The sequence below is a fragment of the Halichoeres trimaculatus genome, unplaced genomic scaffold, assembly GCF_033239565.1.
Source record: "Halichoeres trimaculatus isolate MK-OKI-2021-1 unplaced genomic scaffold, fHalTri1.1 fHalTri1_scaffold_1, whole genome shotgun sequence".
In the NCBI taxonomy this organism is placed as follows: Eukaryota; Metazoa; Chordata; class Actinopteri; order Labriformes; family Labridae; genus Halichoeres; species Halichoeres trimaculatus.
In genome coordinates this window covers 32,720,325-32,734,394 of record NW_027437179.1, presented here as the reverse complement: position 1 = coordinate 32,734,394, position 14,070 = coordinate 32,720,325, and the positions used below count along the sequence as shown (strand labels likewise).

Genomic DNA, 14,070 nt, shown 5'->3' with positions numbered 1-14,070 from the left:
TGACTGACAGGCGCCCTATAGCTGAAGCCCTTGCCACTTCCAATATAACCGTGATAGTCGATTTGCTTCAAAATCTGTTTCAGAAACAGGCGGGTGACGTCGGAAGACTACGTCCATAAATTCTGCAGTCTGAGGCCTGCCCCTCCAATGGGATATGAACCAATTAGGAGATCTTCATGTGATGATGTCACTATATCACTATATCAAGTCTTGTGAAGATTGCAAAAATCTCATAAAGATCATGTTTTTTTCAGGATGGACTGTTTTGAGCAGTTTACATATGATACACTGTGGTTTGACAATCTGAATATTTATTAGAATGAACTTCTAGCATTGTTATTTTATATCTTTTGATTCATTTTCCATCTCAGAAACAGGCGTGTGACATCGGGGAGACTATGTCCATTAATTATACAGTCTATGGGCAAAAATCAAGATCACGGTTAATTAAACCTTTTACCTCAATTTTAGTTAATGCACAATTATTCTACTCCATTTTCAGCTTAATTTTTGTATAATTTTTTTAACATGTTACTGAAATGAACATGCACTGAAACAATGTAATTGAAAACACAAATCAGCTTAAATGGAAATGTTTTGTGAAAAAAAATCCCAAAAAGGAGAAACTTGTATGTCTTGCAAATAAATTAAAAAGAAAAAAAAAATACTATTTCCATTTTAATGTAGAAAATACTTTTCACCTTAAAAAGGTACTTCACTACTTTTTTGGGTACGTCATCTCTATCAGAGCTGAAGTGTGTCTGGATGGGAAAGTGTCATGTGGCTATTTCTTCCTCTGCTGGTTTTCTTGCAGTCTTCACACTTTGTGACACCTGGCTGCCTGTTGTGTAACTACACAATCAGTTGTGTATTTTAAGGGTATTTTATATCTGAAACATTATGGCCTTTTATAACTCAAGTCTACCTGGCACCATAATTGAGCATTATACTTCAAAAAACAAGCGATGCCACACAGATTAAACCATGGCGTCTCTTCTTTTTTTCTCATGCTGTCTGAACCATTTAAAAGATTACATTTACAAGAATAATCTACAGCCTATCTTTACCTTGAAACTCTGTAAACATTCACTTATAATGGATTTTTTATCAAGCACTTACAAATCTCACCCACTCTTTTACACAAGACATCAAAGGCTGTGAGAGTAAAAAGAAGAAAATCCATCCAGAGATAGAGTAATGACTGAGAGATTAAAAAGACAGAAAATAAGAGAAGGATGCAGAAGAGAAGACCCTGCTGGCCATTTCTTAAAATATTAAGGAGGATGTGGGAGAATCTGAGGAGAGGGACCAGAGAGATGGAGAGAAATACCAGCCCAAAAATATCATTTTCAGGAATATGCAGAGACAGTCAAGAATAGTTTGAAATCACATCAAAAACCTGATAATGGTGCACATACCCAAGCATATTTAGGTTCACTCAAAAATTGCTCCTGACTTTGTGAAAGTGTTTACGAGTATATTTTCAGGGAATTTGTACCTGCAAGCAATATTTTTTTTTATTGAGACAGGTCTCTTGGGTGTGTACAGGAAGTTCAGGGCACAATTTATCTCCACTTGTAGGGTAATTGATATTGGTGAATTAATTGCATCTATCCTTGTAAACATCCTAAGTCAACATGCTGCCATTAAGGATCATCAATGTCTGTCATTTAAGAAGCCTGCATGGAACATCCATTAAGGATCCTCTGGCAGAAACACTATTATTGATCCAGTTGATTTACAGTATCAGGAAGTTGTTACAATGTAAGGGTACCATTTTACATAGAACGACTCTTAAACATAGCCAAAAAGAGGACAGACCAACTCCTCCTGCTGTGTGGTTAATTCTGAAAGTTATGAGAGCATCAGGAAAAGAGAAACAGATGAAATGAAGAGAATGGTGAGGAGAGAGAGATTTGAGTGGGAAATGACAGATAAAGACTGAGGAAAAGAGAAACTGAAATGAATGTGAGATTCTTGGGAAAGTGATGTGAGGAAAATTTAAACCCAAAGGCAATTTCTGTTTGTGTCAGAGAGCTGAACAGATATCAGGTACATCATCATACATCCTGTCCCAGTGGAATACTGCATCATTTTCTGTGACACTAAATATTTCCCTGTATGTTCTTTGTGATAGTAACAGATTGTGTCAGCCACCTCCACCTAAAACACACCTTATTTGCACAGAGCATTATCAGAACGATATCTTATGTTTACACTGGTAGGACACATGATATCAATTCATTTTTTCCAACAACAAGAAAATCACTATTTGTATTTTGGTGTTTGCAATAACCTCTGGTGGACATGCTTACTGTTACGGTAGCAAAAAGGAAATCCAGACATACAGTAGTACTGTAGCATATGTTGTTTTGCCTATCAATTGGTATTCTAAAATTAAGGGAAGGTGATCCCTTCAAAGAGTTGATTTAAATGTCATTGACTTCTAGTATATTGCAGTTTCCAAGTCATTGTCTCTTGTTAAATTGATAGCAAATACAACTTTTGTTGGGAGAAAGTGCAAAGGTTTCTGACCAAAAACAGCTGTCATCTCCTTGGCTTTGGTGTTTTTTTTTTTTTTGCATAGGCAGTATGTAAAATAAAAATAAATAACCAAATAAATAGTTAAAAAACAAAAAGCCTCTTAGTTGTACTGACACACTGCGGTGCCTGCGGAATGCCACCTGCCTGTATGTGGGTGGACATAAATGATGTTGATATCAAGTCATTATCATCAACATCCTCCTCTCCTTTCTTGGAGAAACTATTTCAATATGAACCATAATGACACACTACATTGTGAAGTTCAACTGTCTGGTGAAGTGAAATATCATTAGTAGCCTATAACACCCCTGTCTGCTTCTCCACCTGCTTTATTGCCGCGCACTAAACTGTCTGATGGGAAAACACTGCAATTATAATTACTTATCACTTATGTGGAAAACATTTACTGTTGATTCTCTAACCAGTAAATGACTTGTTTATTGCACTCAAACTTCATAACTGTCTTATTTGTGTGTCCACTCAGACTGAGTGCTAACACAGCCTCTCAATACTGCATTAGCAACATCTTTCATTATATGGCTTAATGGTGGAGTTGATAGAAAAGTTCTACCAGCAACATAGTAAAACACTTGGTAATCAGCTCAGCACAATTTAAATCTACTTCACATTGAATTTATATAGTGCCAAAATACAACTGAAATTATCTCATGACAGCTTAGCTAAGCAGCAGGTCTAGACGTCTTTGAAATTAGCAGCAAAACCTGTTAAATAAACCATGAGCCAGAACTTAGCAACAGTAGCAAGAAAACTCCTCTTCACAGGAAGATCCACTCTTAATGTTGGACAGCCACCTGCTGCAACAGACTGGGCAACATGCAGCTAAGCAGTGCCAAGTACAGCAGTCAAGCTTTCCAGCTTTGGAAATCTCTGTGTGGCTACTATTCAGTTAGCGGGAGCAGGTTAATCCAGGCACAGCTTTTGGAGCTAAATGAAGAAACAGACCTGCTGTCAGTAGATTCACAACAATGTGCTACAGAATGAAAGCTTTCAGTGAGACATGCTAGCAGACAGAGCTAACTACCATTTTCAACTCATTGAGCAAACATTAGCTTGATGACTTTTGTAGCTGCTAATGTGACCAGCTGGTTTCTGTGTTGTACCAAATGATGTAGTGACTCCATGGTTCTCCTTTCTGCAGGCCCATTTATCCTCACACAGACACAGAGTAGCAGAAACACCATGTAAACATAACTGCAAAAATGCAGCATGGAAGTTAGCTTACCTTGTCATGCACAAAGGTTAGCTTAACTCACTGTGCACTTTTGGTGAGGCCCTAAACATTAGAACCACTATTTTTTCTGAGACACTTCAATAAAATAGATACAAAACAGTAAGTATATATGTAATATAGCCTACGGAAGCCCAAAACAAAATGTTCTGTCTGTTATGAAAAGTTAAAGACCCTAACAGCAACAGACTGGGTTCAGGATAGCTTAGCAACCCTGAGTGCGGCAGTCCCAACTACTGCATGTGTCCAGCATCCACCAGGAGGAGCTTATGAATTTGGGTGTTTGTTTATTCTTTTATTTTTATAACCCTAAGAGCTACATTTTTATGACAGATATACTTTCTGGGTTTTTACAACACTCTGTTACCAGTGGGATAAAAGCCAGATCATGATAAAAGCTAGCTGGCAGTAGTGCACGAAATGCTTAACTACTGATTTTTAAACACTAAGCTTAGATTGGAAAAATTAGCTTAACAGCTTAAACAACTCATAGAATTTACAGTGAAAAAAATATAAACAGTGGCTATGAATTGACAACATTTATTTTCCTGATATCAAAGATTAAAAAAAGTTAAATTTTGAGCAGAAAATCTTAGACATTTTATTTTTTATAAACCACACAGGTCCATGTGCTCAACTCAAGTACAAAGCTTGACAAGTGCTAGATCTTCAAGATAAAGACAGAAGCAAAAATCAACCAGAGAATGGCTGATTACTAGTTTTTGATTTGTGGGGAAAAATATAAATGCATAGCTTAGAGCACAGACAGCCTAACGGTTAAGGTTGCGCACTATGAGGTTTGCCCTCGCGCAGGTGGCCTGGGTTTGAGTCCAGACTGTGGCCTCTTCCCTGCATTCCATCCCCCACTCTATCCACTGTCCTCTCTGCTATCCAATTATAGGTATATAAGCCCCAAAAATACCCCCCCCCCCAAAAAAAAAAAAAAAAAAATTGTAAATATATGGCTAAGAGTAAGTGATGTTGAAACTAATAATATTAAAACAGGTTAATCTGACTCGTATATGAACTTCAAACTATTGTTGACACCACTAAATTAAAACATTTAATTCTCAATAAATTTGCCTGCAAAAAGCTTTATATATATATATATATATATATATATAATTCTGTGAACAACATGGCATTGATGGGGTTTGCTGTTGTGTTGAATTCATAAAAGTTAATGGGACCTCATACTCGAGAAACGACTTTGTCACATTCTACCATATCATCTATGCAGATTTGTACACATTAAATCCGACATTTTCTCAAGGAAGCTGTCATATTACTACCTCTAGATTAAATTATGTTAGCCATGATTCTTCATATGGTCAGTGTAAATACTCAGCCCCCCTCCATCTTTGTCCTTCAGCAATTAAAACTGACACTGAGAACCCACCTCCGTGGTGATCGTGGTGCTGGAGCTGTACAATGAGGCACATAGATCACTTCATCTAAATAATTCATGTCATGAATAATGTAATATGCATAATCACTTAATAAACTAGATATTCATGAGCTCTTTCTCCACATGACGGTGTGATGTGTTTTCATATATCACTGCATCGTGTACGGATATCAAAGATAGAGGGTAGAAAAGAGGCTCAGTGAGTGCTTGATGATTGGATAATACCTGCTTTACAAGGTGTATCATAAATAGACACTATTCTTTGAGCTTATCACTTTGTCTTAAATCTGTTTTGACAATGTAACCAATGATATGCAAATTATACTACCCATAGGAGGAATCACTTTGCAAGATTGTTGATATGTTTCATGGACTGCTGGTTTGCTTCACTGCACATGTAAGCAGCAGAAAATCAGCCAGCAGTTTCAAGGGTAACAGAAGGCAGAATGATGATTGGCAAATTTCAGAGGATAAAAAAAACAACAAAAAAACATGAATAAATAAATGCAGTGAAAATAACGCCAAACAAGCCCATCAGTTAATTTGCCCACAAAATAAAAGGGTCAGACCCATAATTTATTTTAAAATGAAGACAACTATCAATATTTAACCTGCAGCATGAATTGCCACATGCTCTGTAAAACAAAATTATATTTACAGCAGATCCAGTGCTATTTCTTTCACAAAAAGAACTTTAAGATTATAAAAATAAAGTCAAATCACAGATCAAACATCAAAGACGAGCTGGAAATAGAAGCATGGACGGGTGCATGCATGCATGCTTCCCTTCCAGACCTGTGTAATGTAAGTGGCCCCATAGGGACCTGCAGAGCTGGGCGGTGTGTATATACCTTAATATACACACAAATACCGTTATATACACACATGCTAGAGGTGAAGAAAAAAAGTCCATACTAAACAATATAACACACACAGTATCCTACCTTTTGCCTTCAGCAACATTTATGGCAGCTTCAGAGCGAGTGTGAGAAGCTGCCATACAAATCCTGAACTATGTGGAGGGAGATATTGGACTATTCGTCACAATGGAAGGCCTCCAGGTGAAAGCAGTGGAGGAGGTTGAAATCTACTTCACACTGGTGATTTGAGAGGCCATGCAAGGCGTCAGTATTGCGGATGTTTCTGACAAGACATATGGGAACGGGGGTGTATCACCTCAGAACACTGGGAAATAATGAGAGAGCAGAAACACAGTGGTGTTTAACTGCTGGCAGCATACATGGTGGTGAAAGGTAGCCTCTGGCTCTCTCAAAGCCCCTTTGGATGTAGGAGAAAGACTACACATCAAGTTGAAGTCTTTCCTCTACTTCAGCAACCACCAAGACAAATACTAATGATGAGGCAGTGGAATGGGCCTCTTTAAAAAGGGGGGAGTTAACATATAAACTTGGATTTGGGAGAAGTGCCAGTACAGATCTCTATGTTGAGCTCAGCTCAGCAAGAATAACACCCAAGATCCCCCTGCTGGGCCTTAGGCTCACTCTCCAGACCAGCCAAGCACACAATATTCCTGCACCCTCATCACTGATTACAACATACATCCATCAGTCACAATGTCATACTCCTGGGTTTGCATTAAATATTGAAACGTATTTTTGCGGCATCGTCCTTGCAAGTGAAACTTACATTCATCAATATGCTGTAGTTATAAACATCACTTTGCTTAAACAGGCAAGTCACACTTAAGATGGCAAGATCTCTATTCACAAAAGCCCCACAATAAATAAACTGATGGTTAAATAAAAAATAAATAAATAAATAAATAGTGAGAGAAGCTGGATCACATACCAGAAAGCCAACCAAAGAGAATTTTGCAGTGGTAGCTCAAGATACATTAAATGTACCTCCAAACATTTTGTATTTCTTTTTTAGACAAAAACAAAAGTGGATAAAGCTCAATATGCTCTAAAGCTACAATCTAACATATATTTATAATTAAAATTTAAACTCAAACAAATTACTAAAGAGGTCAGACACTACTTGAAAACGGTCCAAAATTTGGCACAGTTTTCTTTTTAACACAGTTCAACACAGGATCACAGCCTGCAGGCACGTAGACCTCCTTGCAGGTTATTGTTTACATGCCTGTGCTTAAAATTGCTTAGTGTTCATTTTCTAGATCAAAATACTGCTAAACCCCACCATGCCAAAAAGATGGCATCTGTGATTGTTTTCATTCTGGTAGTAGATTTTAAAGCATTATGGCACTGGCCATTGTGTTAATATTTGTAAACAAAAAAATATTTTTATACACCATCTTTAAAAATGTACTGTAAGATATCTATATGGTATATTTCTGTACTGAGACAACAAAACAATTGCATATCAAAACAAACCAATTCGAGAGAAGGAGGATTCATGGATCTAAGGCTCAGAGTGTTTTTTTCTGTTGAATAATAAGGAAACATGTAGAGTGTGTGCTGTGTAAATATAAGTGAAGATTTTTTTGAGGTACTCTTTAAAGTGTGGATTAAAAGCCTCCACAATTGCAACTGCTTCTAACACAGAAAATACAAATGACTCTGATAACAATAATGAAAGCAATGGAAATGAAAAAGCAAGGAGAAGTGCAGCAAAACCTAAATCCACAGTCCAAGTACCTCCACAGCATACTGGCAGAGTCAATCTTGAAGAATGAACCAGGTTATTGTTTCATTTTATGGTTATTGATTTTCCCTTTTTTAGGTCTCTACAGGTTTCTAGTAAGAATCATAGTGGCCGAAAACTGGCTCCTGCTGCGGGGGACAAGGCAGGATATGGCCCTGACAGCTCACAGTGCCACTCCATAATAATCTGGGGCAGGTTAGTTTCAAAAAGGTGAAGCAAGAAAAATACACAAACAAAGTTGCTTTCTCTACATTTTTAAATTCAGTATGTTCTTTACAAAGCTGCAAATCTTTCTGCGAGTGGCTCGAGCAGGGTTGAAACACAAGACCTGTTCAGTGCCAAACCCCAGGGAGTTAAAAAACAATCAGCTTTTGAGGAAGCTACATCCACAGGGGTAACAGGTAAGCTGACTTAAAGATGGATCAGTGAGTAATCCTGTGCAAGGGGCCAAGGAAGGCCCCTGCAGCCTATGACAAACCTCAAAGCTCTTTGAAACTGGTATTCAGCTGACACAAGCATTGTGCAGGGGTAGCCGTACAGCGGATCACCATAGTCAAACAAGGGAGGACTGAAGCCTCCACCATTTTTTTTTCTTGGCAGTAGAGAAAAATCAGCATTTTCTTCTACAATAAAATTGTGTCTGAGTTTCAGTTTTTTTCCGAAGTTTTCATTCAACACTGTAAACGGGCTGCTGCAAATCTTACAAGAAAATACAGGAAGAAAGTAATTTACTGTAAACATATTGGCAATACCATTACTATGCCACTGACATACTGTAAACTATCCTTACCAAATTACCATTACAATCCTGCTACAGCCCTTTCCCAGTAAGTTACTGCAGATAAAAAAGTAAATACTGTTAAAATTACAAAAAAAATAAATCAGTTACAGTGTAAACTTGGCCACTTAGCCGTTTCCTTAAAGTTACAGCACTTACCCAATATGATTTCCCTGCAAGACAACAACTATATATAAAGAGTTTTATGTCTCCCTTGCATAAAAAAAACAAAAACATTATTGCTCAAATTTTTGTCATATTTAGCGTTTTTTTAATCTAATTAGCAGCTACAGGAAAGTCAGTGCATTGTTTTACTTTAGCGCTAAGCTTAAATTCTATCTGCATCCTGGGTAATATATTCTTTTTATGTCTAAATATATACATTGCTGCTGTGAACGTGTATGTCAGTCCATAACTAGAGCAGGACAAGTGTGTATGCAGCAGTAGGTCCAGGCAGCGCACTCAAAGAGGCTGCCTTTGGGAGCCGCAGTCTCCCTGATGGATGGCCTACCCACCAAACAATGTGCACCTTCATGTAATACCACCAACCCAGCTGCTTCCCACCCGTGTTCCACCGGGCTTCCTTGCACAATGCATGCTCGCCTCTAAACCGGGGCCGCTACCTCTTTAGAGTTTTGATATATATAACATTTTTACTGCATCAAAGGAAACAGAGGTAATGAAATTCCTGCTGAATTGCACATTTTCGAACCTAATGAAAGTGTAAACTTCTGACCTCAGTGAATGAAAGGCACCACCAAGAGAAAAATACTAATGCCAGAAAGCTTACAGAGCATGAATGCAAAATGTTTAAATAGATATAACAGTGTATTCATGTAAAAAGCTGTCCGTGGTCAAGGGCAGCCGCAGTGATAGAGGCTCTCCAATGTTATGCTAATCTAGCATCCTCACAGGAGTATTTATTAAGCTGATGAATAAAGCAATGTTTCAATACCGCTCATTCCTACTTTATGAATTACAATGTTCTCCTTATAATCCTTTTTTAATGATTTTGATATTGTGCACCAGTTTATTTTTCACAGAGGCATAGATCAGATGCAGATCAGGTATCCGTGCATTGCATACCAACAGTATTTTTCTGAGTCACTGTAAATGGAGCCATTAGCAAACACAACTTGGGCCCAAAGCTGACGATCAGATGTCCCTCAGTGTCTTTAAGTGCTGCTGCCATCTGTATCAGAGCCTCTTATGCTTCCCCTCGATTTACCGTCACTTAAAATGACTGGACAGAAACGGGCATCAAGCCAAATCTAAGTTTAAACTCAAGTTAGGAGACAGTGAGCTGGGAAAAGAAGACGAAAGGCATGGAGGAGAGATGAAGGGGGAAGAGGTAAAGGAGGGAGAAAAGGAGGAAGAAAAACAGATGAGGAAGAGGAAAGGATGAAAAAGCAGGTTGATTGTAGGAAGAAGGGGCAAGAGGAACAGAGGGCAAGAAAAAGAAAAATGAGAGGAAGGTCGAGGGGGGGTAAAGAAAGAGATGAAAAAGCAAGGAAAAGAAGGAAAAAGGGGAGAGTAAGGAAGGAAGGAAAAGTAAGGGAAGAGGGCGGAAAAAGGGCAAAGAAAGAGAGAAAAGAAAAGGAGGGGGAAGGGGAGAGGGTGGGGACAGAAAAGAAAATGAAGATGAGAAGATAATAAAAGAGAACGAGGGGAGGAGGAAGAGAAGATAAAACCAGCAAAAAGAAAGAGCAGAAATGAAAACAAAGACGAAAAGAAGACGGCGCATGGGGAGTAGAAGGGGAAAGAAAAATAAAGAGAAGATGGAAAAGTAAAAGCAAAAGATAGATGACAAAAACAAAACAAACAAGGGGGTGATGGGGAAGGGAAAATAAAAGAAAAATACGAGGACAAAGAGAAGGAAAATAAATAGACTAGGAGAGGAAAGAAGGAAAGGAGAGTACAGAATAAAGGAAACTAAATGGAAGAAGAAAATATAGATGAGAAATAACAAGAAACGGGAACAAGTAGAGTAAGAAGAACTAAGAAGATAGAGGAAAGGACAAAAAAGAGAAAAGTAAATGGACAAATAAGCAAACTTAGAAGAAAAGAACAAAGTAAAGGAAGAAAATACAGAATAAAACTAAGATGAGTCATGGTTTTTAAATTAAGTTGTGTAAGTAGATTCACAAATTTCTTTTTGATGCCATCACTCCTTAGATCTACCTCATCTAATTGAAAAAGATCTATAACCTGCGACGGTGGAATCACCACTTTAACTTCTCCTGAAGTAAACAGAACCCACCTTCCTCATAAGCATCCCCTTCAGGGACTGATGTTGATAAGCAATGTTAAGATCTCCTTATTGTCTAGCTGTGTAATGCAGTCAGTGTTAACTGCCGTAGTTATGCTAATTAGGCTGCTTAAGCTGCTGTACTTTGTTGGTTAATGAGGAAGAAAAACTTTAAATGCTCCCTAATGGGATCTGTGATTCAATGTTTTGTTTATTAAAAGATGGATTTACCTGTTAGATAAGCACAAAATACAAAGTACACTTATTAAATACTTAATGTGTGCTTTACCCTCTCTATTTGAATGTTAACTGGATGGTCTTGCAGACGTTGTTAATTTTTCTTAGCTCTTTAAACATCTTTAGGAAAGTCTATCCAGTATACTTCTTTTATTTTTGTGGGTATTTTAATCCATTGTCAAATATATGCAGCTGACGTGTCTGATGCTAAAGGTCACCAAGCAAATCAGTCTTAATTCCCATACCCTGTTTATGTGTTTGTTCTTCTTAGGTACACTCACCCACAAGTGGTGTGACAGTAGATGTGGAGGAGGCTGGAAACAGGTCAGTGCTGTCATAAATGTTGACTCATCAAATGGCCTTGGTCTCTGAAATCGAAATGTTCAAGAGTTTGAGGACATTTGGAAAAAAAGCCACCCTCAGAATGTCAGTGTAGTAGAAAGGAAGCAAAGATTTCTTCTTTTCTGTGGATCAGTGCATGAGCAGTGTTAATGTCAAGACCTTTAAGGCTGGATTTTTTTTTCCTATGAAGCTGCACAGGTGCTGGTAGGGTTGAGGGTTTAGCAGCACAAACAATAATACACAGACATAAATATTCATTGTGTATAGAACATAAATATGCAACAGCACATGCATGATGTTGAAGGGTTCTGCCTCCCTGACCTTGTGCAGGCTTGGTGACTATATGTGAATAGATTTCAATGCAACAGCTCTTAAACTTATCTATATAATAATCCGATTTTCAAGTTCAACCATAATGTGACAATAACATCCTGCAAAAACACTGAAAATGCCTTTTTTTTAGTGAACCCTATTGCACTTTTAACTGAACAGATATGAAAAGTGTGCTGTTTTCTAACACTTCCTTCTGTCACTTTCTATTTTGAGAAATTTAACATCTCAAATGTGGTGGATTTTCTTCTTTTCTTGCACAGCAGTCTAGATGCTCCCTGATCTGTTTGCTAACTTCCTAGCACCACTTTTGGTATCCCCATTGCCCTTCCCTTAGAATAATTTAATCCCCACAACCTCACTTTGTTGGGAGTTCATTGCTCAGGTCTTAAAATATCTAATCAGAGCCTGACAAAGTGGGAGGAAGAGAGAGTGCAAAAAGAGGAATGAAATCTAATTCATTAAAGTCACTGACCCAAATAGAATTAAGCAGTGGCCCAGAGTAACCAAGTGAGCGTGAACCTTTAAATATTAGCAAGGTGCTCAGTCCTCTAAAGAGGGGAAGGTTGAAGCAGTTCAACAGGATTCAACTTCATGATTCAGAATAATACAATTTTTTATTATCTAAACTTGACCTTTCATCCTTTATGATACTGGAAACGATGACTTAGATTTAAACCATCACTGGGTTGAGACAATGGTGAACAGGATTTATTCCTTGATCACAACTTGTCCCTCAGACGTTCATTTTGAATACACCATATTATTTTCTACATTTATTATGGTCTCCACTTTAGTCAAGGATTATCTTGCTCAAATTATGTAGCGGTAATGACAACTGATGTGCTAACATTACATTGTTACCCAGTGTTTGTTTACATTAGCATTGTGCAACAGTTCACGTCAAAGAACAGCCATTTCTATGTAGAGATGGGTACTGTATTAGGTACTTTTATAGGTACCGACCGAATTCTGTCCGTGGTACCGAGTAGCAATTCAGGTAAAACCAAAAGGTAGCATGTTTTGATACTTAAACGCATTCTTGTGACTTTGAGACAGTGGGAGAGTAGACTAAGAATAAAAAAATAATAATATTTATATTTATTCCTATTTACAGCTTTCAGTTATTTCAGTTATCTGTAGAGTTTAGCAGTAATACTCAAACTCCAAAGCCTGAGTTGTGCTCTTACTTTTTATTCTGTTTACTATTTATACTAAATGTTTACCTGACACTGTGAGCCCTTGATTATCATTATTTCAATCCTATGTATCTCAGAACTGACAATAAAGCTACCTTGAATTACTTGAGTGAACCACACCGTTTCAATATGAAGTGTTAAAAACGTATGTGATCCACACTTCATACTAAGGAACAATGGATTGAAGTAACAAGTTCATTTCATTTGTAGACCTATCAGCAATCTCTTGCAGCATCTCATCACTTAAAGTCAATCAAATGTAAAAAATAAATAAATAACTGAATAAAAAGAAGAAGCTTAAATAGGCTGTGAGGACTATTGATTTAAAGTGGATGGTTGACAGTTTTCAGAACTAGCTACTGCAACAACTTTTAAAAGCCACTAAATGTCGCTGTCTTGTCTGGTTAAGCTTCAAAGTCTCAAATCATGATCAACACAAGAAGGACACACCCCAAGCTTCGTGACGTTTTATCCTACATCTCTGCTGTTAAACAAAACCAAACCATGTGTGTTTGTTAAAAAAAAAAAAAAAAAAAAAAAAACGCTTACAGATCGCACCAAAGCTCACACTAACACCAGCAGCTAACAACCAGTGCAGTATAATGGTGAGCTGTATCAAGTTACAGTTTTGTACAAAATAACTCATCATCATTCTGTTAAAATGTACCTTTGTTAGATCTTCTGTGCAGATAATCAGTAGTGTGTCAGGTGTGTCAGGCTAACACTTCCTGGAATTTCAAAAAAAGTTGATGATGTCACACCTGACTTTATTGGGTCAAACCAAGTGGAAGGGGTTCTAGTTTCTGTGAAGTGTTTCTTTTTGTTTGTCAAATACATTTTTGAGTCATAATTGTATTCAAATCATCCAGAAGAGAGTTTTCAGTGAAGTGTTTGGCTTGTAAAGGGGCTTGAGTTTTACTGCATGTGTTTGTTTATGACGTGCTTTTTCTCATTAACTTCTTGGGGTCAATGGGAGTGGCTGCAGAAGTTGAGGTGTAATTGAATGCCCTGAGGAGACTGAGGGGTTTTGTCTGGCTAATAATTAGTTCACAAGTTAATATGATGGTTTATTTGTTTCAAGTAATTTCATTTTAAGTTTTATTTAAT

At 37.5% G+C, this 14,070-nt stretch overlaps 1 long non-coding RNA gene across 2 annotated transcripts in view; it reads right to left on the bottom strand.

The window, feature by feature from the left end:
- Nucleotides 1–13,692, bottom strand: part of LOC141796411 (uncharacterized) — an 86,914-nt gene extending 73,222 nt beyond the window's left edge. For both annotated transcript variants that reach the window (XR_012598890.1, XR_012598891.1), the window contains exons 1-2: nucleotides 13,631–13,692; nucleotides 11,374–11,460 (exon numbers count right to left, since the gene is read on the bottom strand). This is a non-coding gene — a long non-coding RNA (uncharacterized LOC141796411). The remainder of the gene's footprint in view (nucleotides 1–11,373; nucleotides 11,461–13,630) is intronic.
- Nucleotides 13,693–14,070: the final 378 nt, after the last annotated feature.